Source organism: Protopterus annectens, chromosome 14.part0 (genome assembly GCF_019279795.1).
Source record: "Protopterus annectens isolate FY-2018-M chromosome 14.part0, PAN1.0, whole genome shotgun sequence".
NCBI classification, from domain to species: Eukaryota; Metazoa; Chordata; order Ceratodontiformes; family Protopteridae; genus Protopterus; species Protopterus annectens.
Genome location: NC_056748.1, coordinates 185,343,532 through 185,366,115, shown reverse-complemented (window position 1 = coordinate 185,366,115; position 22,584 = coordinate 185,343,532). Strand labels below are relative to the sequence as shown.

General features: G+C 39.0%; 1 protein-coding gene across 3 annotated transcripts in view; it reads right to left on the bottom strand.

Annotated features, from left to right (window-relative positions):
• The window catches only part of FAF1 (Fas associated factor 1), a 5,915,525-nt gene that overhangs the window by 373,748 nt on the left and 5,519,193 nt on the right, over positions 1-22,584 (bottom strand). The window lies entirely within an intron of this gene.

Sequence of the window (22,584 nt, the reverse complement as noted above, 5' to 3'; positions counted from 1 at the left end):
GAAAGGAGGACATTCCTCTGACTGCCATCTGTAAACTTGCTGAATGATCTTCAGATCCCAATTGTCTGAAACTGTTAACCACTATGAGATAACGCTAACTGAGGTCCATTATAATGAAGTCTCCTTAGAAGGATGAAAACGCTCAATAAACTTTGATTTTATATCCTTCGATGGACCTCAGTTAGCATTATTTCATAGTGACTACCAGTTTTATTCAACAGAGCTTCAAATAAACAGACAACAGTGGTGAAAGGGAAGGATTTTATATCCTTCGATGGATCTCAGCACTATTTCATAGTGGCTACCAGTTTTATTCAACAGAGCTTCAAATAAACAGGCAACAGCGGTGAAACTATCTGTTACCAAATAGGAAACTGGAGATTCAAACTTTTTAGAAAGGAAATGGGCTGACAGGGTGGGAGGTGAGGACAATGTCTCTTAAATAGTCATTTTCCTAGGTTTTGGGAAGTTTCAGAATTCTTTTTGGAACCCAGTTGCCATTTCTCCTTAAATGTCTATTTATCTGCATTTTGTTGAGACTGCTAATTTTTTTTTTTTTTTTGCCCAAACTGGATGAGGGGTTAGAGAATACCTTAGACATTTTGGAGAAGGAGAACTGAAAAAATCTTAAGAGATTCCCTGTATCAGCTTACTCATTTCATCAAACGTTTTGATTACATCTGCAGCAGAGGGGCCAAACAACTTATTCCTGTCCTCAATAACCTATCCCTCTCTCAATCAGTTACCAACTGGTTTCAGAGTTACCTGTCTGACCGCCAACAATCCGTTGTATGGCAGAATGACATATCTTTAAATCTCTATCCAAAGAAGAATTTAAAATCTCATTTTTATAATCTATGAGTTTCTGAGAATGCTGCCAGGCAAACTTCCTCAAAATAGTACCAGTTGCTGAAGCCCTGAAAGAAGTATGAAATGAGTCATACATATACTGTACAGTAGAAGAAACTAAATTATTTAAGGCATATTTGTCCTCACAAGAAGACACTAGACAAAACAGTCCTCATAATTTCACAAATAGTCAGAAAACTTTAACATATGAGCATGACAATTCAAAATTCTGAAAATTAAATTTGCAGAAGCATACACCTTTTCCAATACTTTTCAATAATTTTCTTGTTCTTATCAGAAATATTAGGAGTGGAATTAACTAAATGTTTTGTAGCAGTAGGATTAACTAAAGCTATGGCTGGAGGGCATACCTCTCAACTGCACATATTTTCACAGAATGTCCAGAATTTTGTCTCAAATTTTTGGTCCGCTCCTCATAAAATTTTGGTTTTCTGGCAAATCATTGGCAAAGCAGTGAGAACTGAAGTCAGAAAATAAAGACAGGCATTTGAATTTCAGACTTCGTACCCCTCAGAAAATGCATGCTAATGCAAAACCTATTATTCTATCAAATGAATGTGGTTATAAGAGCAATATTTAAAAATCATCCCTATTTTTGCACCTCCCCCCCATTACTTATGACTTTTTCCAGATTTCTTGCTCTAAGGGGTTGAGAGTTACGCTGCAGGGTCAGACTTGGGAAAAGCATATAAGAAAGATTGAGGAACTTTATACATCCTATCTGCCTTTTTAGGGGGAGGAGTACTGCAGGTAGTAACACACACATCCTTCAAAGTTGACAGAACTGGAGGAATGGGTGAAGGTTTTAGAAATTCCATTTGTAACATATCACAGTATTTTCTGAGGGACTGAGAAACCTCAATGTTCTCCCACTGAAAACACTGGCACAAACTGGAAATAGTCTCAGAGAAAGAGCAACCGCCACAGTGGGAATCAGAAACTGAGCTGTCCTGTGAGTCTGAATCAGAAATCTGAGTTGAAAACCATGTTATTGGTCCCATCAGCTTCGTGTCCAGATTCAGAATTTTGAATCTCTTCAGGAGAAGAGGTATGCCTCTTTCTTTTACGAGAAACTACTTTATAAGAAGGATCAACAGCCCGAGTTATACCCTGAGCCAGACCCAGTAAACTAGTCCTGTCAAGTACATGTTTAGTTTTTTTTTTTTTTTTACAGATAAAATGGGGCCAACAGTGCTATTAATGGCAGCAGCAGCTTCAAGAGGATCTGGCACAAAATTCTGACAAAAAAAGGGAAGTCTTCCCTGTTCCTTCTTCCATGACTGACAACAGTGGCTCTCCTTTTCCCACTGAGGAGTCCCCAACAGCTGCAGAGGACATGGCTAACCCCTGGTCCACAGTGGCTGTAGGTGCTATACCACAGGGATCTATAGTAAAATATGACTGGTCTGAGGTACAAAAATGGCTACAGCAGAGTCACCGAGCTGTGGCTGAGGGAAATTGATAGCCCGCTGTGGTGGCAAAGGGTGTTTGCTTACCTTTTCTTTCTGTGATTGGAAGAAAGACTAACTGACAGTTTGTTCCATGGTCAAACCAAAATAGTGCCTGAAAAAGTTGAAAATCAAACATCAAACACCAGTAAAGTCTTTTAAAAGTCACTTTTTTAACATAAACACACTGTTAAAAAAGCACTTTAAAACACTTTGCCAGCCCCCAAAAGTACAATTTCTCCACAGAAAAATGGTTTTCAAACACTTAACGCAACTTTAAAACTGACAGGAAAAAAGACTGCTATTGTTTAGAAGTACAACACAGTCTCATGACAGTCCTTTAAAACACACACCCCTAGCTTTAAAATAACTTTCCTGAACAGGAAAGTGTTCTAAAATAAACAAATTTTTAAGGTGGATGTTTTTTTCACTAAAGGGAAGTTGTCTGCCAAACAAAGGAACAGCACAAGCTGACCATCGATCCTTAAAAGTCTCACAGGGGCATACTCTTTGGTGACAGGAAAGCACTGAAGGCATTGGCACTCGAACCTGTCTTTTTAGTCAGCTCATCTCAAACTGACTGATGGTTTGGGCGCATGGAAGGTTCCCTGAAGCTTTGGAAGCTGTCTGACGGTTATTCCATTCTTAGGATATAACCCATACAGATAAGGCTAGTCTGGTATGACTATCAAAAAAGGTAGAAGAGTGGCATTAAATTGAGACAGGTAGCAATAGTGTATGCAGTGTAGAAACCCCACGTAGAAAAATGGTAAAAAGTGGTTGATGAGTTTTGTCACAGTGTCATATAATAAATTTACACACATTGCCACTAAATATGTCAGTCATACTATCTTCAATGAACATTTTATTTGGAAAAGAACAAAATATCCAGTCCATAACAATTTGATTGCCTGCTGCCTTGTCCACTAAAGTAGTATTTCTGACTATACTAACCAGTCCATGCTACGTAACGGATAAAAGTACAGCTCAGAATGTTGGAGGAGGAAGACTGTATGGCAACACACAATGTGATAACAGCTCACATGAAGGGAGTCAGCCCTCCAATATTTGTAGCGCTCTTTGCGGCTTGGTGCTCAACTGCTCTCCAGAACACTGTGTCATGGCTGAGGATCAAGGCAGCTTGTCTTTCTATGACAGAAGTAGGCAGCAGGTGAGAGAGTAGGTGGTAGTGACTGATTAATCTGTAGGGCATGCTGTAGTGTGACTATGTAGGAATAGTTAAGAGCAAATGTCTTAATTAATCGGAACTAAAGCTAGAGAAGGTGGACATGCTGAAAATCCTAGACTCCACAATAAGCCCCAACTAGCTATAAGAACTTCTGCAGACTCTGCAGCTGATAGCCAGTGTTGGGAAGACACATTTATTTGGGATACATGGCTAGGCTTAAAAAGGCCCTTGTGGTTGTTAGCCTTGTAAACACCTATGAACATGTACAAAAAGAGAGAATCTATCATTAAGCCCTCAGAAAGTTGATAGAACTTCTGCAAAATATGACTACTGCTCAGCAATACAAAAATAGTACAGGTATTTTGGGCTCACTTTTCTAAGAAACAGCAGCAGAAGAGTACATGTAAAAAAACTGTAGTAAGTAGAGCACAGCTACTGGTGTGAATATGGAGACAGCACCTGGACAGGTAATTCCACTACTGCAACATATGCACCAGGAGGATTAAACATTTAACACAAGATTGCTGTACCCTGTGTGGCTGTAGCAGTCTAGTTGCTGCTATCAATAAAGGGATAGCACATGGAAAGTTAGTATTAATGTAGTTGCCTGAATATAAGCCAAGAGCTGTAAATATATACCACACAAATGCTTTTAAAGAAAGCATATTTATAAAAAATTGTCAGTTAAATGGAGGCAGCACCAGGTTTGTTTCAAAATAATAAAAATGCTTGGATGCAGGGGTTATTTAATCACTGATTAAATCATAGAAAACAAACAACAGACATACGTATTAAGAAGCAGACAGAGCAAAGATGGCATAAGAATGATCTGAGCAGTCAATGGCCAAGATAACTTATGCATGCTAAGTTACAGCAGCCAACCATGAGACTGCCAACTGGCCTAATTTTAGTTGGCCAACATTATCAAGATGTTAAGAAAATAGAGGAATGTCTTAAAAGTAAAAGAACTCTGCCTCTGATTCAAGTCTAGCCAGTTTTGCCCTGTCATTTGTTGAAAGTAACATGTCCCCAGTGGGGATCGCATTCCTATCAATTAAATGCTGGAGACTAGAGGTATATTTTGTTTGGCATAAACTGATTGCTTCAAAACTGACATATAATGACCAACAATGTGGCAGAAATATTCACCTCTTGCAGGGACTGATTGGTAAAGTAGAGGGGTTGATGGGAAACTTCACTCTATGGGCAGGTAGATAGATAACACTTCTTTTTAATACTGAGAGAGGGTAGGGATGGTGTGCTGGGCAAAAAAAAAAAGAAAAGAAAATTACTAAACTGTCCCCAGTAGTGATTATGCATCATTTTGCATTTCACTAGCTAATCACTGCCTGAAGGAGAAACACTCCTTTTTCACATTACAGTTAGCTGAATATCACACAGTGGCAAAACCCTGAATTTGATGACTGCACCTGGCCTGAAGGGAACCTGCGTTAGCTTTACAGGCTGCTCAACAATAAAAATTAAACTCTCAGTTCATTAAAGCATTTGTTAAGAAAAAAAAAGAACTTTTAAGTACTACCATATGCTTTTCTGTGATCTGTACAATACAGGCTCTCCTACTGTATAGCACAAAAGAAAAGAGCTGATCATGCAGGAGTCATTTGAGCATACAGTTGTCACTTACTGAACACAGGAACATTGAAAGGTATTTCGATTTACAGAGAAGAGGAGCTCAGTGACATAATTCTGCTTATAAGATGTTTCATGTAACATACTGATGCTATAAGCATGACTTAAACTCAAATTTAAAAAAAGTCTTAACTGTGCACAATTACATGGAGCAACATCATGGAAAAAATAGAAGAAAAAGGAGAAGAAGCGGCTGTGGCAGAATAAGTTCCAGAGACAAATACTTATGCACAAACTGTTGGAGAAGGAACAAAGAAGAAATAAAAAAAACAAAGACGAAGTACACAGTATGTATGAACAGTAAAAAAAGAGGAAAGTTTGAACAGATATGAGGTTTGGGACTCTGTCATAGCACCTCTGGGTTTCAATGCAAAAGAGGTAACAGCATTTATTTTAATTAATGAACAGACTTTTTGTGAGTTGATATTTGAGACTGGGCAGGCTATGGAAATTTTTTTAGGTGCATAGGAACAAAAGAAAAATATTTATCCATGGTCAGAATATGTGGTGCAAGCTTTTTTACAGACAGACACAAAAAAATAATAATGATCCAGTTTAGAACGGAAGTTGAAGCAAAAGAACAGAAAAAAAAATGCTTGTTAACTATATGTAAAAAAGTAATGGACACTACAAAAATATATGATGAAAGAGGACTGTGGACTGGGGGATGGGAATGTGTAGTAACACAGAAAATGAAACATGATAATGTTATGCATGTACCTAGTATTATTAATGTTCATGGTAATAGAGGTTTTGTGAAATACAGGGGTCAACCAAAGCCGTGTTATTTTTGTGGGAAAAAAATGATCATTTAATTTATTTATTTATTTTACATTTTTTGACCGGGATTGTCCGATTGAGCTGATGAGCCCTTTTTCAGCAGTGGGAGAAAAGCTCCAACATATTAAACAATTTTCATTATAAATTAGCATTAAATAGCAATGTTACAGGATTATTACAAGGCATTATGTAGCAATACAATGTTATACAGTGTCAATAATCAGGAGTATAGCAAAACTATTTCAAGATGTATAAAAAGAAATATGTCATTAAGATTAATGAATGAATGTGATAAAAAAGATATTTATGTGATAAAACAGTGCATAATGCAAAAGAAAAATGTGATTTAAAGTGCAAAAAATGTGGCAATACTGGTCATTCATGGCTAGAATGTGAAATAAATGTGCAAGAAAATAAAGTTATACAAGGAGAAAGAGACAGAAGAATGTGTTTTACAAGAAAATGCACAAAATGATGTGACTGATAAAGAGGTTGTACATGAAGTTAAAGAACATAACAAGGAAAAAGAAAAGTACAGTTGTGTACACTTACCATAAATGTAGATGTTCGAGTATATTCACTGTTGCAGTCATTACATCTAGGTAATCTACTGGAAGGTTGCCTTCAGTCGGCCTGATTAACAAAGTATTGGGTCCTGCGTCAGTTGCTGTCCCTTCTTCCATGACGTCAGGTCGTCAGGGGTATAAAACATTCAGCCGACACCATTACATCAGTTTTTCTTGACCCAGATGTCAGGTGCCCCCCAAATGGGGAGCAAAATAAAGTTAAAAACACAAAAATATACCTCCAACCAAAAGCAAATACACCAAAAAGGCTTTTAAGCATAGTAAAAGTAAGTAGAGGTATTGTAAGAGAAAAACAGGGGGCTGGAGGGAGGGTAACCAGGACTACAACAGTGAATATACTCGAACATCTACATTTATGGTAAGTGTACAAAACTGTACTATGTTCTTCATGCTTCACTGTTGCAGTCATTACATTTGGGTAGATTCCCAAAGCTATGGTTGGGAGGATGGATTTATACAGCATTAGGACCAGCTATAAGGCCATGCAGACAGCAGTGGCAAAGCCAGCTCTGGATTTACAGAAAACTGGTAAATGATAATAAATGAACTGAACTGAACTCCAGGTAGCAGCTTCTAGAATATCCCTGGTAGGAACACCTCTGAGAAAGGCTGCAGAAGTAGATGCAGCCCTGGTGGAATGGGATCTGATCCCCTGGGGGATAGGTTTTCCATGGTGCTTATAGCAGAAATGAATACAATGTCTTATCCATTTGGAAATGGTTTGCTCTGAGATAACCTTTCCCTCTGCCCCTGCAGCAAATGCTGCCAGCAGTTGTTCAGGTCTTCTTCGAGATTTAGTCCTGTCCAAGTAAAATCTAAGTTGTCTGTGTACATCCAAGGAATTCAGAATTCGCTCTCCCTTGTTCTGTGGATTGGGAAAGAAGGTTGGCAAATGAATGGAATGATTAAGAGCCACACTGGATACCACTTTGGGCATGAAGGATGGATTGGTCCTGAGTGACACCTTGTCCGTATGAAAGATGATGAAGGGCTCCACTGCCATAAGGGCCTGTAATTCAGAAATCCTTCTAGCCAAAGGGATTGCTAAAAGGGAGGCTGTTTTCCAGGAAATAAATTTTAGGTCTGCAGTAGCTGCTGGCTCGAAAGGAGGTAGAGTGAGTTTCTCCAATACAAAGTTAAGGTCCCAGGCAGGGGTTGGAGCTCTCCTGGGTGGTCTCAAGTGTTTGGCCCTTCTGAGATACTGCTTTAGCAGAGGATGAGAGAAGAGGGGAGTTCTGTGTTGTAATGAGCTGAAATGGCTGAGGCATGGATTTTTATGGAAGAAAAAAACAGGCCCTTGTGAAGCATCTCAGTTAAGTGTTGTAAAATCAGAGGTAAATTGGGCACTGCTGTGCTCATCCCTTAAGACTGATTCCAGGCACAGAATATTTTCCATTTGTCAGCATAAGATTTTCTAGTACTAGGTCTTCTTGCCTCAAAAATGACATCCATCACAGGTTTGCTGAGGGATGCTAAGGAGGAATTTAAGTGATTAGCCAAGCTGCAAGATTCAATGTTTGGAGCTGAGGGTGCAGAATTTGGATGTTCTGCTGAGACAGTAAGGAAGGTGTCTGAGGCAGGTGCCATGGAGGAATTTGTGTCAGACTGTGTAGGAGTGGGTACCAGTGTTGGTGAGGCCAGTCTGGAGCAATCAAAATCATTTTTGGTTTGTCCTGTTTGACTTTTAGTAGAACTTTGGAGAGCAGAGGCAGAGGGGGAAAGGCATAGACTGATAGATTTTCCCAGCTGAAGGACACAGCATCCACTTTCCAGGCTTTTTTGTGAGGAGTTCTTGTGCAAAATTTGTCCAACTGGTAGTTCTGGGGTGAGGCATAAAAAAACTACACCTGGGCTCCCCCAACTGTGTGTCCACATGTTGAAAATCCATGGTTCCAGTTTCCATTCATGTGGGTCCGTGAGATTTCTGCTTAGTTCGTCTGCCAAAATATGCTGGTTTCCTTGCAGGAATTGAGCTTGTAGTTGTACTTGATAGCTCAAGGCCGTGTTCCACAATGCCATGGCTAGTCTGAAGACGGGGTAGGAATGTGTACCCCCTTGCTTGTTTATGTACCACATAACTGTGGTGTTGTCTGTCTTTACCATTAGTTGTCCTGGATGAAGGTAGTCCTTGAAGGCTGTCAGTGCATTCTGTACAGCTAGCATTTCTTTTTGAATGATATGAAGGTGCATTTGATTTGGGCTCCATTTGCCCTGAATGCACTTCCCTGCCAGATGAGTCCCCCCATGCATAGTCTGATGTGTCTGCAGTTAGGGTTTGGGCGGCAGAGGGTGGTGAGAATAGCAGTCCCTTATTTTGGTGGCAGGTCTCTGCTCACGATAGGAACTCTAGTTGCAGGCAAGGTATGACAGGAATCATTGTTTCCAGGCTGTGACAATGTTGACTCCATAAACTTTTTAAGTACCACTGAAGTGTCCTCATATGCAGTCTTGCAGATGGAATTAGAAGAATGCAGGATGCCATGAACCCCAACGCTTGCAGTATTTGTCTTGCAGATAGCTGGGTTTTTGTGGCCACCTGTTTGAAGTAAGTCACCAACTGAATTTGCTTTTCTGGCGTAAGGAAAGCCATCTGGGCAGTTGTATTCAAGCTTGCACCCATGAATGTAATTTTTGTGAGGGTACTAGTTGTGATTTCTTTTCGTTTATGGTGTACCCTAGACAAGTTGGAACCCTTTTTACAAACGCCAGATGTTTTAGAAGAATGGACTTGTTTTCTGCCTGAATTAGACAATCGTCAAAGTATGGATATATCTGAATATTTCTTTGCTTGCAAAATGCAATTACTGGAGCCAGGCACTTTGTAAATACCCTGGGCGCAGTAGATAAGCCAAAGGGCAGTGCAGAGAACTGGTAATGTAAGTAGCCTGCTTTGAAGCGGAGGTATCTTCTGCAAGACTCCCTGATTGGAATATGCAGGTAAGCCTCTTTTAAATCTAGAGTTGCCAACCAGGCATCTTTGCCTAGCATAGGTAGTAACTGGTGAAGAGTCAGCATCTTGAATTTTGGAATGTCCAGAAAGGTATTTAGAGTAGACAGGACCAGAATTGGACACCATGATTTGTCTTTTCTGGGTACCAGGAAGAGTCTGGAATAGAAACCTTGTCCCTTTTCCTCTTCTAGTACCAGTTGAATAGCCCCCATGTTTAGGAGGGAAAGTACTTGTTTCTGAGCCTCTGCCCACTGATTTGGGGGCAGGTCTGGCCATCCGTTTGGAGTTGGCAACGTGTGGAAATGAAACCTGTATCCATGGGACACTATATTTAAAACCCATTTGTCATGGGTTATAAGTTGCCAGGTTTTTGGATGAAGAGCCAGTTTTCCCCCAAAGGGGTGGCTAATAAGTAAGTGCTTGGTAATAATAAAGGAAAGTCATTGAGACTGTTTACCCATAGGGAGGTGTCTTGTTGTTTCCAGATTTGGAAGCTGAGGCACCCCATTGCTTAGTTCTGAAAGACCCTTGGCACTGAAACCTGGTGCTTTTGGAATGTCTAGGTTTGGCTTGAGTGGCTCTGGAAGAAACTGGAAAGGACCAGTTCTTAGTAGGCCAGTGCCTACTAAATCTTGGAGGTTGTACTTGTAAGAAATCGTTCACAGTTTGCATAGATTTGGCTTTATCTTTCATCTTTTTTAAAACTTCTTCAGCCTTATTGCCAAACACCAAAAACACACCGCTCTGGAACAACGTAAAATTTCAAAGTAAACCACAGGTCAGGAACACGAAGTTCAAAAAATTTCTGCTTTTAATCCACAGACTTAAAATACAGTAAAAAGTTGCTTGTATTACACAGACTCAAAAAATCAGTAAGCGCTTTCAACCAACTCGGACTTCCTCAGACTGAATAATATAGTAAAATACTACTAACTTAAAATACTACTAAAACAAATACATGACCATTTAATTATGATGCAACTTCCTCTTTTTTAAATATGCAACAAAATCAGACCTATCATTCATTCCAGGTGGATAGCATGCATTCAGTTTAATTTGCCAAACATATTCCTTCAACCCAAGCTCATCTTTAGCATCAAATCTATTGTGCAAATTTATTACTTTGTCTAACACAATGAACTTAAAATTCACTTGACAACTTGCATTATTTTTATAATATTTACCAAAAGCATTTTTTTCATCTTTCACAGATACTGCATATTTATGCTCATAAATGCGTCTATTTAATTCTCAAGTTGTCCGCCCCACATAAAATGAATTGCAGGACATACATATGCCTAAATAAACAATAAATCTCAATTTGCAGCTATATTTTCCTTGCACTGTTATCACTGTTAGTTGTTTAACATCTGTCATCAAGAAGTTACACATATTACAATTTAAACACTTATACATTCCTGTATTAATAACCCTATTCTGTGTGGGCAGAGAAATGGGGGGGATTTAATCTAGCTTGAAATAAATTTTTAAAACTTCGTCCCTTTTTCTGTACAAATAATGGTCTATCTCCCACAACTTTCATCATCTCTGCATCTGAATTAAATAGTTTCCAGTTATTAATAACAATATTTTTAATGGAAAAAGTATCTATGCTGTTTTCTATCTGCATTGACGTCACAAAATCACTTTGTTTTTTATTAACATTTTCAGACACTTTTAACTTGTGTCTATTACATCGACTTTCTTCTAGAGCTTCTGCTACTACTTTCTTAGGATACCCTCTACTCACAAAATTAGCCCATAAAGCCTCACTTTCTCTGACAAAATCACTTTCCTTGTCAGTTAACCTATCTACCCTTTTCATTTGACTCTTAACTATATTATTTTTAGCTTTGTTTGGATGTAAACTATCGTAATGCAGATATGCATTATTTTGAAACTTTTTTTATATATAGAGGTACATAGACCCCCATCTTCCTTATAAATGTTTAAATCCAAACAGTTGATACTCACTTTGTCACAGGATGATGTAAATTTTAAATAAGAACATACCTCATTTAAATAGTCAAGAAACAGATCAATATCATCCCTCTCCAAACAAGAAAAACATCATCAATAAAACGTTTATAGAATATAATATTACACTTATATATACTTTCATAAATATGAACTATCTCCCATCTCTGCATAAAAATATTTGCATAGCTCGGGCCCATTGCTGCACCCATAGCTACACCATTTGTTTGTTTATATAGCTCACCATTAAATTCGAAGAAATAATAGCTTAAAATTAAATCTATCATTTCCATTATAAGCCCCGCTGTATCATGTGAAAACTTTCTAGCTATAATTAGTTCAAACCTAACTATTTCCATTCCAGCATCGTTGGGAATAACAGTATATAATGACTTAATGTCAAGAGTAACAAGATAATCATTTTTGTCTATTTCTAGCTCCCTTATTTTATTTTTAAAATCAAAGGAGTCTTTTATATATGCATCATTGTCTACCACTATTTGTTGTAAGTGTTTATCTACATAGATGGCACGTGCTTCTGTTTTACTTCCACTACTACTTACTATTGGGCGCATAGGTAGTTTATCTAAATTTTTGTGGATTTTTGGCTGCCAAAATATGACTAATTTTTGGAGCTGGAACCACCAAAAAATCCCTAATTTTCTTTGTAATTCGCCCTGTCAAAAACATTCTTCAATTTGGCCATCTATGAACAAATACTGTTTTTTAATTTCTTTGAACACCTTACTATAAAATGCTTGGTCTGACAACATTTCATTCATAGTTTGCACATATACATTCCTATCTAAAACTACTAAAGCATTACCCTTATCAGCTTTCGTTACTAAAATAGTTTCATTATTTAACAAATCATTTAACATTTCTTTTTGCACAGGATTCATATTAAAATATTTATAAGCAGGTTTGCTATTAAACATTTCTATAATTTGATGCTCACATAACATTTGGAACAATTCAAGTTCTTTTTTCAAGGGCGGGTTATATGTACTAGGCTTAACAAAACATAAAGGTTCCTGAACCTTGTTAAGAAATAAATATTTAAAGTTTAATTTCCTCATATAGTCCCCAAGTGCCTTAATGGTATTGCACTTATCAGCTCTTTTAGCAGGTACAAAGTTCCATCCTTTTTGCAACACACGACACAATTTTTCATTTAAAGTGATGTCAGATAAATTAACTATAACAAAAGCAGAATCAACAATACCTTGCAGACTCAGCGCTTGTTGTATTGTCTCTTGTTGTTCCGCTGCATATTCTTGTGAGGAACTGCTATTTCTGCCCAAGTTCTGCTGTCTTTCCCATTGCGTTGAAACCCTCACCAACTGACTGATTTTGTCACTTTGAAAATCCTGCTTAGCTTTTTCCAACAAACTATTGTCTTTTTCTTTGGTATTAATAGTCACAGTTGTTTCTTCATTAGAAGTACTAGCAGCTTCACTTCTATGTGCTAACCTTTTAGATTTTCTTGGGCCATTTTCTCCCACTGATACAGCCTCTGTTTCAGTTCTCTCATTTGTTGCTGACATACTAGCTCCACCTTGAACTTCAGCTGGTCTTTTTTCATTCACAACTTCATAATCTGCTTTATCTCTCAAATATTTACCAGTTTTACGCTTCTTTAACACCTCATTCTCTTTATTGCCAAACAGACGGTCCTGCTGCAAAGGAGCATCCAACAATTTTGCTTTAACATGATCAGGCAGAGATTGCTCCTTAAGCCAAGCATGCCTTCTAAGCACAGACCCAGTAACAGCAGCCCTGCAAGAGGCCTCCAAAGAATCAAAACCACATTGCAAAGTATGTTTTCCAACTTGTTCAGCTGAGTGCAATAAATCCTGTAAGTCCTTATTTTCCAGACAGTCAGAAATCAACATCATTTTCTGTTAAAGCAGTCCCATGATATGCTGTTGATATTTTAGCATATGGAATTGACAGTTTAAAGCCCTGATTGCCAAGGTTGCAGAAGTATAAACCTTCTTACCCCATCTATCTAGCATCCTGGAGTCTCTATCAGAAGGGGTAGGATTTTTTGCAGTAGAAGCCTTAATGCCCTTGGGCCCCTGAGAAATGGTTTTAGGGTCCACAACAGGATTTTTGAAAAGGAATTTATGGGAGTCAGGAACCCTGTAGTATCTATCTGGCTTACAAGGATCCGGAGGCAGGGAATCAGGGGTCATACTGGATTCTGAAAACACATCATCAACAATGTCTAGTACAGGAGGTATAGCCAAAGGCCTATGCTAAGGAAGAAGAAGGAAATCCCTAAGCCTCTTTTTGGATTCAGAAAAATCCTGACTTTCCAGATGGAAATGTTCCCTTAAGGTAAGCAAAGTTTCCCCAAAAGAAAAATCCTCAGGGGGAGAAGCAGAAGGAATGGAATCCTCTGCATCAGAGTCCTCATAAGTATGTATGGACAAATCCTGTTCATTAGAAGAGTCGGAAGAAACAGAGTCCTGTTCAGAAGATTCATAGTCAAGTTCAGCCTTAGGCCTCTTAGAAAGGGGGGGGGGGTTGACTACCCCTGATTAGAGTAATTAATCTTCAGCCATTTTGATCATTTGTTTTTTAGGCATAGGGGCCTGAACATGTGGCCTGGGCGTCGGTTTCTGAGACATAGATCGAGATTTTGGCCTTAAAACTGAAGTTGGGGTCGGTTTAATATACAAATCTCTAGGCCTGAATACACCCTCAGAAGCCAATGTCTGCACAGCAGCTCCGCACCCATCCAAGGTAGAGACATCCACGGGTTCCATAGGCGAAGTATCTCACGCCATACTGGATGCAGAATGAGTCTCAGTAGAGGCCTGCGAATCAGAAGTAGCGGGTATCAGGGGCTGCGAAAGCACCTGAGTACCGGCAAACTGGCGACTGGCTTAGGAGAAGCGTCGTCGGCAGTTTTGGACCTCAATGGCCTGCCTCTGTCTTTTTTTTCCGTTTTTTCGGTATTCCGGTAGTCGGATGGCTAACCGACGTCATTTCTGGATAATTGAACCAAGACCCGAAATATTTAGAAGCAGAAATGTACCGACGACGGATAGTGCACTGATTAAATAAAGCACAAAACCGACAACAAGGTACGTCGTGGTCAGGGCCTAGGTCAGGAATACAGTACAAATGAAAATCCTTATGAGGTATTTGCTTCTCATAAGTAATACAATTATTAACTTTTACTAACATCGGTAAGGAGCAAGAAAAAGTTTCCCCAACGGGGTACTTAGCTTTTAGTTGAAGACTTCGGTTCTGAAACTCGAAAACGAAAATTTCAGGAGTCGGCCAACCGGCACTTGCAAACTGCTTCTGCTTTGGGCATTGCGTGGTAAGACAGACTGATGTAATGGCATCGGCTGCATGTATTATACCCCTGACGACCTGACGTCATGGAAGAAGGGACAGCAACCGACGCAGGACCCAAGACTTTATTAATCAGGCAGACTGAGAGCAACCTGCCAGCAGATTACCCAAATGTAATGACTGCAACAGTGAAACACAAAGAACATCTGAGGAGACAAGTGAGGAAGAAACTGACTGGTGTACAGTAAGAAATAAAGAGAATTCGACAGGGAAAACAGTTAAAGAAGGAAAAGAAAATTCAAAAATATAATGCTTAGAGAAAATAAGAAAGGAAATGGATAAACATTTTATTATACTAACTGTTCTTAAAAGCTGCAAATATTAGCCTTAAATGTGAACAGTATGAAAAATCTTAAGAGGAGAATAGGTATATTACAATGGTGTGCTTCAGTAGATGCACATATTATTGTTTAAAAAGATATTAGATTATTAACAGAAGAAGAAAACACAAACTGAAAAACTATGGAATGGCGCGGTAGTTTGGAACATGGGGAAAGAAACTTGCTTGGGCATATGTATAATATATCATGAAAACATTAAAATATTAGATGTAACCATAGTGGAATTAGGCCAAATTACAGTAATAGATTGAGATGGAAAAATCTGTGTATAGAATTATAGCTTTATATGCATATGTAACAAAAAAAAAGAGAGAGAAATGATGTGTAAAAATATTCTTGAATATGTTTGTGTAAATATGTATATCACAGTGGTGTGTGATTTTAACTGTAATTTAAGAAAAAAATAAGAGCAACTGTTATGTTAAAATGGTTAAAGAAATTATGAGAAGTGGAAAGTTAAGTGTATGGGAGAATAACCACAGGACCTATAAAAGGAATGAAAGTAAGACAGAAATTGATTACTTTTTTAATATCAGATAGTTTACAAGTTAAAAACAAAGGAATTAAATATGCTGGATTTTCAGAGCATGTGGCTATATGGGTTAAAGTACAACAAAAATGAAGAATATATAAGAACAGGAGAAAGAATAAAGAGAATTAATGAAAAGGAATTGGATTTACAAGAGAAAAAAGAACTTATGGAATTATGGAAAAAAATATATGAATATGAGAGAGTTTTATGAGAATAGGACTGTTTGGTGGCTTAATTTTAAAGAGAAATGTAAAAAAGTGTTTTTAGAATGTATAAGGAAAAAAAGAAATGTATAAGAAAAAAGAAAAAGAGAGATATAAGATATTAAGTAAAGAAACATTCAGAGACTTACAGAAAAATTCCTTTTATGAAAAAGAAAGAGAAATCTATAAAATGAATCAAATTAAAATTAACAACTTATATAAACAAAAATATTATTTACAAGGAAAGAAAGGAGAGGTAGCACCATATTTGAGTAAAATAATAAAAGAGAGAAAAATAATAAGAGAATTAAAAAATAAGGAAGGTAAGCAAATAAAACAGCAAGAAGGAATATATGAAATAATTAAAGAATATGTATTGGAATTATTTGTTAAAAGAGAAGAAAACATAGAACAAATTTATAAAGGTGAAAAATTAAATAATGAAGATAATGAATGTATTTAGAACAAAAAAATAGCTATGAAAGAACTAAATGAAATTCTAAAAGATATTCTCCAGGATTTACTAATCTTCCGTGTAAGACTAGATTAGTCTTACACGGAAGCGCCAATCTAAGACTATGATGGCAGCGCACCTTGCATATTAATGAGGGCGCGCTGCCTCAACTCTAAAGCTTACACGGATCGTGGACGAGTGTAGGGGGCGTGTCTGACGGCTGAGCAGTCCAAAAATCCATGCTCCTGCAATGACGAAACTCGAGAAATGTCGAGTTACATGAGCGAGTCCGTTCACATGTGTACATTGTAACACTACACTCTCCCATGTTAAACCTCGTACAAATTTAAAAGAAATTTTTTTTTTGTTTTATTTCCGATATAGCTGCCTGTATTTGTGCGTGTTTGTGCAGGTTTGCCCATTGCTTAGCCACAGTTAGCAACTTAGACACCGAAGAGGATAATAAGAAAAATATATGCAAATTAAGCAAAATAGCGATAGCGTAGTGTTTAGAGCCTTCGCACAAAGAGGAGGCATTCCTGGTTCGAGTCCCACTACTGCACGTTCCATTTTCTGTTGGAAATCTGTATACAAAAATATTTCCTGACATTTATCATGTATAAGTTTTGTAAAAAGCATTCAAATGTTATATGTAGTAGTGAACGAATTATATATATATGAAGGTGAAATGGTTATGCATTCTGAGGCATGAGTAACTTATTTTAAGCAATATAAAGCACTGCTAAGCACATTTTACCAGTACTGACCATATTTAAATCCAATTGCTCGTAGCTGAGCACCGCGTTAACAAGCGCAATGTCTTTGCGCATAGCTGCGTACTGCGCTAACCAGTGCAAAGTCGGGCAAAGTTGAGCAAAGTCGGCTAAACATGGCCACACCTCCTTTACTGTACCTTAACTATTCAGGTCTGGCCAGTAGGAAAATAAAAAGCAGCGACAGGGCTCGAACTCAGGATACTGTGCACTATAGTCACAGTACATAACCACTAAGCCATGACAGCATTTCATAACCATGCACTTTCAACAGACACATATCAAAGGAATTTTAAACATTGCCAACACAAGCTAAGCAGGTGTCCCTACAGCTGAGGTTTTTCAAAACTGGCCAATCACAAATAAGTGTGGGAAATGAGGCATATTTAAACTCCACAGGTGGGAATACTTGCCATAACTGGTTGCAGCTCCCTTCTGCAGTCAGCATGGCCGGTGTTGGAGAAGGCACTCGATTTTGAGCGCAACGCCTGGGCATTGAGGAGTCCAAAGTAATTGTATGGCTCCTTGTCCACAATCATGAGGAAAGACTCCTGCAGGGCCAGTACCAGGGCACCCAATATAAAACAGAGGCCTGGAACAGTCTTGCTCGTAATCTCACCAGTGCCACTGGCATTCCTCAGACCGGTCAGCAGGTCAGGCACCATTATTCTGACCTGAAGCGGCGTAAGGAGGATCAACTGGACTAGTGGATCCAGGAATCCCATGTGATGCCTAATGCCCCACTACTGAGTAAGTAGCCACTGTATTAAGTAGTTAAGAATTGCTATGCTTGTCTATACTATGGCTAGGTATGTCTCAATATCACTGCATTTACTTCACAGCTGCAGGTGTCCGGGCTATGAATCAGCAAGCCCATGAAGATAGGTTGCAAAGGCTGCATCATCAGGCAGTTTAGTAATTATTCTGCATGTACTGTTATATAAAATAAATGAGAGAGTCTTCAAAAAGTGTTTTAACCCAATACATAAAGGTGTAATAATCCTTTAATAAATGTATAATTCCCGGAGTGTGTCTGTGACATTTTCTTTGATATATTGTTGTACTGTTGCATTTTACAAATAGTACTGTTGTATTATGCAGTGTTAACCCACACTTGGGTAGGCCCATATAACGTGGATGAAGGGAGTGCCAGTAGCTTTTGTGCATATTTACAGCCCTCAACTGTTGGTTCATGCCCAGAATGTACAGGTTAATCTGCCACATGAGTAGCTTGGTACTGTGTTCCCCAGAAATGTCAGTGTGCTGCCAGAAATGTAGGGAGCTGTTAACATATAACTGATACTTTCACCTGAACATATCTAGATAATTATATGAAAGTAGAGCTGTCAGTGTACCATCTTAGCAGTAGTGTGTGTGAGCAACTCTCAAAATATGTAGCAGTAACATCTGAATCTTGGACAGTTTGTATGTAAGATACAGCTCATGTATATAATGATCTAGCAAAATCCAATTGCACAATATAAGGACATTGGGTAGTGTAATAATACATGTAAGGGACATATAACTGCAGTTAATAGGAATGTAGCGAAAATTAGAAGGATATATAAGTTGTTAATTGAGCTATCTTTTTCCACCCTACTGCATGTGCATAAAAAATGCAATTCCACACCTCAATCGGTATGTCTAATCTCAAAACATTTGTTGGGACATATGTCCTATTGGTTTATAAATATTTGCATTTATTTCTATGCATGTGCCCTGTTAAAATACCACAATATTTGTGGCCTGTTGCCATCAATTCAACCTGCATGCTGTTGTAATGTCCACTATTGTTCTATATATGCATGTGTTATGCTTGCTTTTCAACTGTTGAAAATCTGGTGTGTTGGGTTAATGGGAATACTTCTGCATGTTGTTATAACTAATTAGGAATGCTGTTGACTGTTACTAACCCATATCTTTATTAAACTCTCCAAAACATAGTTCGTATGGGAAGGCCGGTCCCAGCAGTCTTACCTGTCCCACCTCAGCTGGCCATGGCACCTGGCATCAGCAGGTCCGGTGCCCAGCCTGGGACCTCCTCCTCCGTTGGCCCTGTGCCACCTTTGGGTGGAAGCGCTGCAGGGGATGGGGCTCGGCCCCCCCATGCAAGCGTGGGCGGAAGAGAGCCACCTATCACCCTTCAACCAGTCCGGGCTGTGTTGCTTAGAGAGATTGAACGTTCTGTTGCAGAACCTCTACGCCAGCTTGAGGCACGAGTGGCGCAACTACACAGCCTCCAGCACAGCCACCCTCTGGGCTGTGAAGGTGCAGTGGTGACTGCCCATGGGTGGGGACCTCAGTCCCACCGTTTCCATCTGTGGGCTCATGGGCTTGCAATTTCAAAACATCCCTCCCCGTCAAAGGTGTTCACCCACCACGTGTCATATACCGCCCCTGTATGCGTCTTGTTTGTCTTGTCTGTTTACCTCCCCAACCTACCTCCCAAATATACCTACTTCCCCTACCCCACATTCCACTCTCACCTGAAAAAAAAAAGGGCAATCTTCTCCCAAAAAAAAAAATTCACGCCCCATACATAGCTGCCCATTTTGCACACATGTCCACTGGACACATAAAATGTAATTTAACTGGCATTACAACATGCTCTGCTGTCCTCACCCCTCTCTCAGGGGTTGAAGATTACATATCTACCTCCAAATTTATTCCATATGCACAGCTGTTGCTGTTAAAGAAATGGACAGCTATGGACCTTCCCTACACCCATCCTGCACCTCCCGAGCTATTTTCCATACTGTATTTCCATCTTTGTACCCCTTTTTCACCACTTTCCTATCTCCCCGGGGGTTAGCGGGAGTAAGCACTATTAAGCAGTAGTTAGCGGGTTTGAGCGAGTGTGCGCTTGTTTGCACTTAGATAAGCATTGCTAAGCATCGTGCAAACCCGCTTACAACTGCTTAAAAGTGCCTTAGTCACTCTGTATGTGAGGGCCCTTCTTCTGCTCAGGAGCAAAATAAAACACCTCTGTCAGTCTCGAACCCTGGACCTTGTACACACTACACAACATGAAGTACCACTAAGCCACAGTAGATATACAAGTTGGTGCTGAAATAAATATATCATGCATCAGAATGAGTGAATGTAAAGGAAAAATAGGAATGCCATACCACACAACTTGTTCTGTGGATCTTTACCAACAGTTGTTGTGGGATTACATTACATGACTGAGATAAGAGAAGCAGCTATTCTAGCAGGAAATTAATGTTACACCATCACTTTACAACCCCACACAGTATCACAGTAGGACAAACACTGGCATATCTGTTTAGGGCAGAAGCCATACCTCCCAACTGTCCCTAATTTTCAGGGATGTCCCTGATTTTGACACAAATTTTAGCTCTGTCCCTCTGAATCCCTCCTAAAACTACTGACTTTGGGCAGAAAGGTAGTGAATTACACTTAATGAATAATGACAATAATTAAGAGTTAGACACTTCTTTTACTTCAGAAAAGGTGTATTAATTCATATGCTCTGATTCTCTCAATGTTTCAACTTAATGGCACTAATATTTTAAAGGTGTCCCTGACTTTTTCTTTACTTTTCCCTGAGTCTGTTCAAATATGCACCTGAGTGTTTGAGAGGTCAGGCAGAGGCAGAAACACAGAGGCATATCAGCCTTTCAGCTGTTACACACTATGCAAATAGCTTTGGAAGGAGTTTCGGAAGCATACCCTTATGTAGGAATACAACACTGAAATACAAATGGATGTAGCCATGTACTGGTAGCAACCAACTGTAACAATGCCATTGCTCTATTGCTGAAAAGGCCTGTGTGGTGCGCAGACAAAAAATAACAGGCTATTCTCTGGCTACCATGTGGAGAGGTCCACAGTTGGGAGATACGCAGACAGAATACTTGCCTTGATAAACTAACATGTACACAGCAACTCTGTAAGTCCAGCAAGATAAAATCCACACAATAATACTTACGCTCTCTGTACTTCTGCACCCCTACCCAAATGTAGAATATACCTGTGTGTGCAGGGTCTACCAAGGATGTAGGTAAGCATACTCACAGTACTGAAATGTGTCTAGTTTTTCTGAGCAGCTTGTGTTAATGTCAACACTAAAAAAGCACAAACTGTTTAGAACTGAGTAAATGAATATTCACAGTATAGCAGTTCACAACCAATTCTTGTGCCAAAGGAATACATCTCATTAACTAGCTTTGTATGGCAGTTAATTGTAAAAGTTGAAAAGAAAGTACATCTTTCCATGTATCTTGGGGTAGCATTTTGAGGGATGAGTACATTTGTACACTGACAAGTGGGTACTGGAAGCAGCAACATTAGGTCTGAGTACAAAATGTAAATCTCTGGCTACACCCCTGGCTTCTGATATAAGAACTATACCAACCTTCTGTCTTAAACAATGATGTCCACAGCAAACAAGGATGATCTCCATCTTAGAAAGCTGAAAGGGCCACGCCTACCTGAGTTAGCAATTTATAGTACTGGGTTGCTATGACAGTGATTACTGCAATTACTACACAGCAGGCTGCATGCAATTAGCAAATGGTGGCCACTAATTGGTGCAGATACCTACAAAAGCAGGCTGCAACCTCTGCCAACAAACTCAATCACTCTATTGCAGAGACAGAGAGAGTGAGAGACAGAGAAAAGGAAAAAGAAAAAGAAATATTACCAAATCATACAAAGGAAACGTATGTGACACATATGTATTTACTGGCATGTAGTAGATGTTATTGAAGAATAGTCTACATAATGTGAACCATTCATATGTGGCAGCAGTACTTATTTATGCATAGATGTTCTGCTTAACTACTGCTATGGACAATACAGTGTGTACCTGTGGGCAGTGGGACATACCTGTGAAATGTGTAGCTCAGCATTAAATGTCAAAGATCTGATCCATGTTATCTGTGTTCTGTATAGTAGTGTGGCCAATGGCTGTTGGGGGGATTAGCGCTGACATTATATAAACATGGGTGTGACAGAACAACACATGCATGATATTCATATTAAAGTGTAGCTTAGCATTGGCAACTGCTGTAGCAGTCTAGTATGCTTATCTAGCATTTGTAGCCATATATACCCCCCAATGTTAGTGTGTGTTCATATGTGACACCTGTTTGTGTTGCAGCAAGGCCCAACAGTTCAGCTGTGAGGTCCAGGGACATTCAACAGTGTGGACCTTGTGTGTGTATGCCACACACACATACGGAGGAAATATATATGTGTCATATATATTCACATCTGTATATGTGCATAGAGCAGGGGACATATTGCAACTGTTTGTGAAGGGTGGAGATATATATGTTGGTGAAGGTTAATATGCACATATTTGTATGTAGGTTTTAGTGTGTGACAAACAAGACAGCATACAGTGCTGGTATATGACATGTGGTGGTTAAACACTGTGGGTGGTTTGTTCAGTTTGCAATGTTGAAGCCAGTGAGGCCTGCTAAAGCTACCG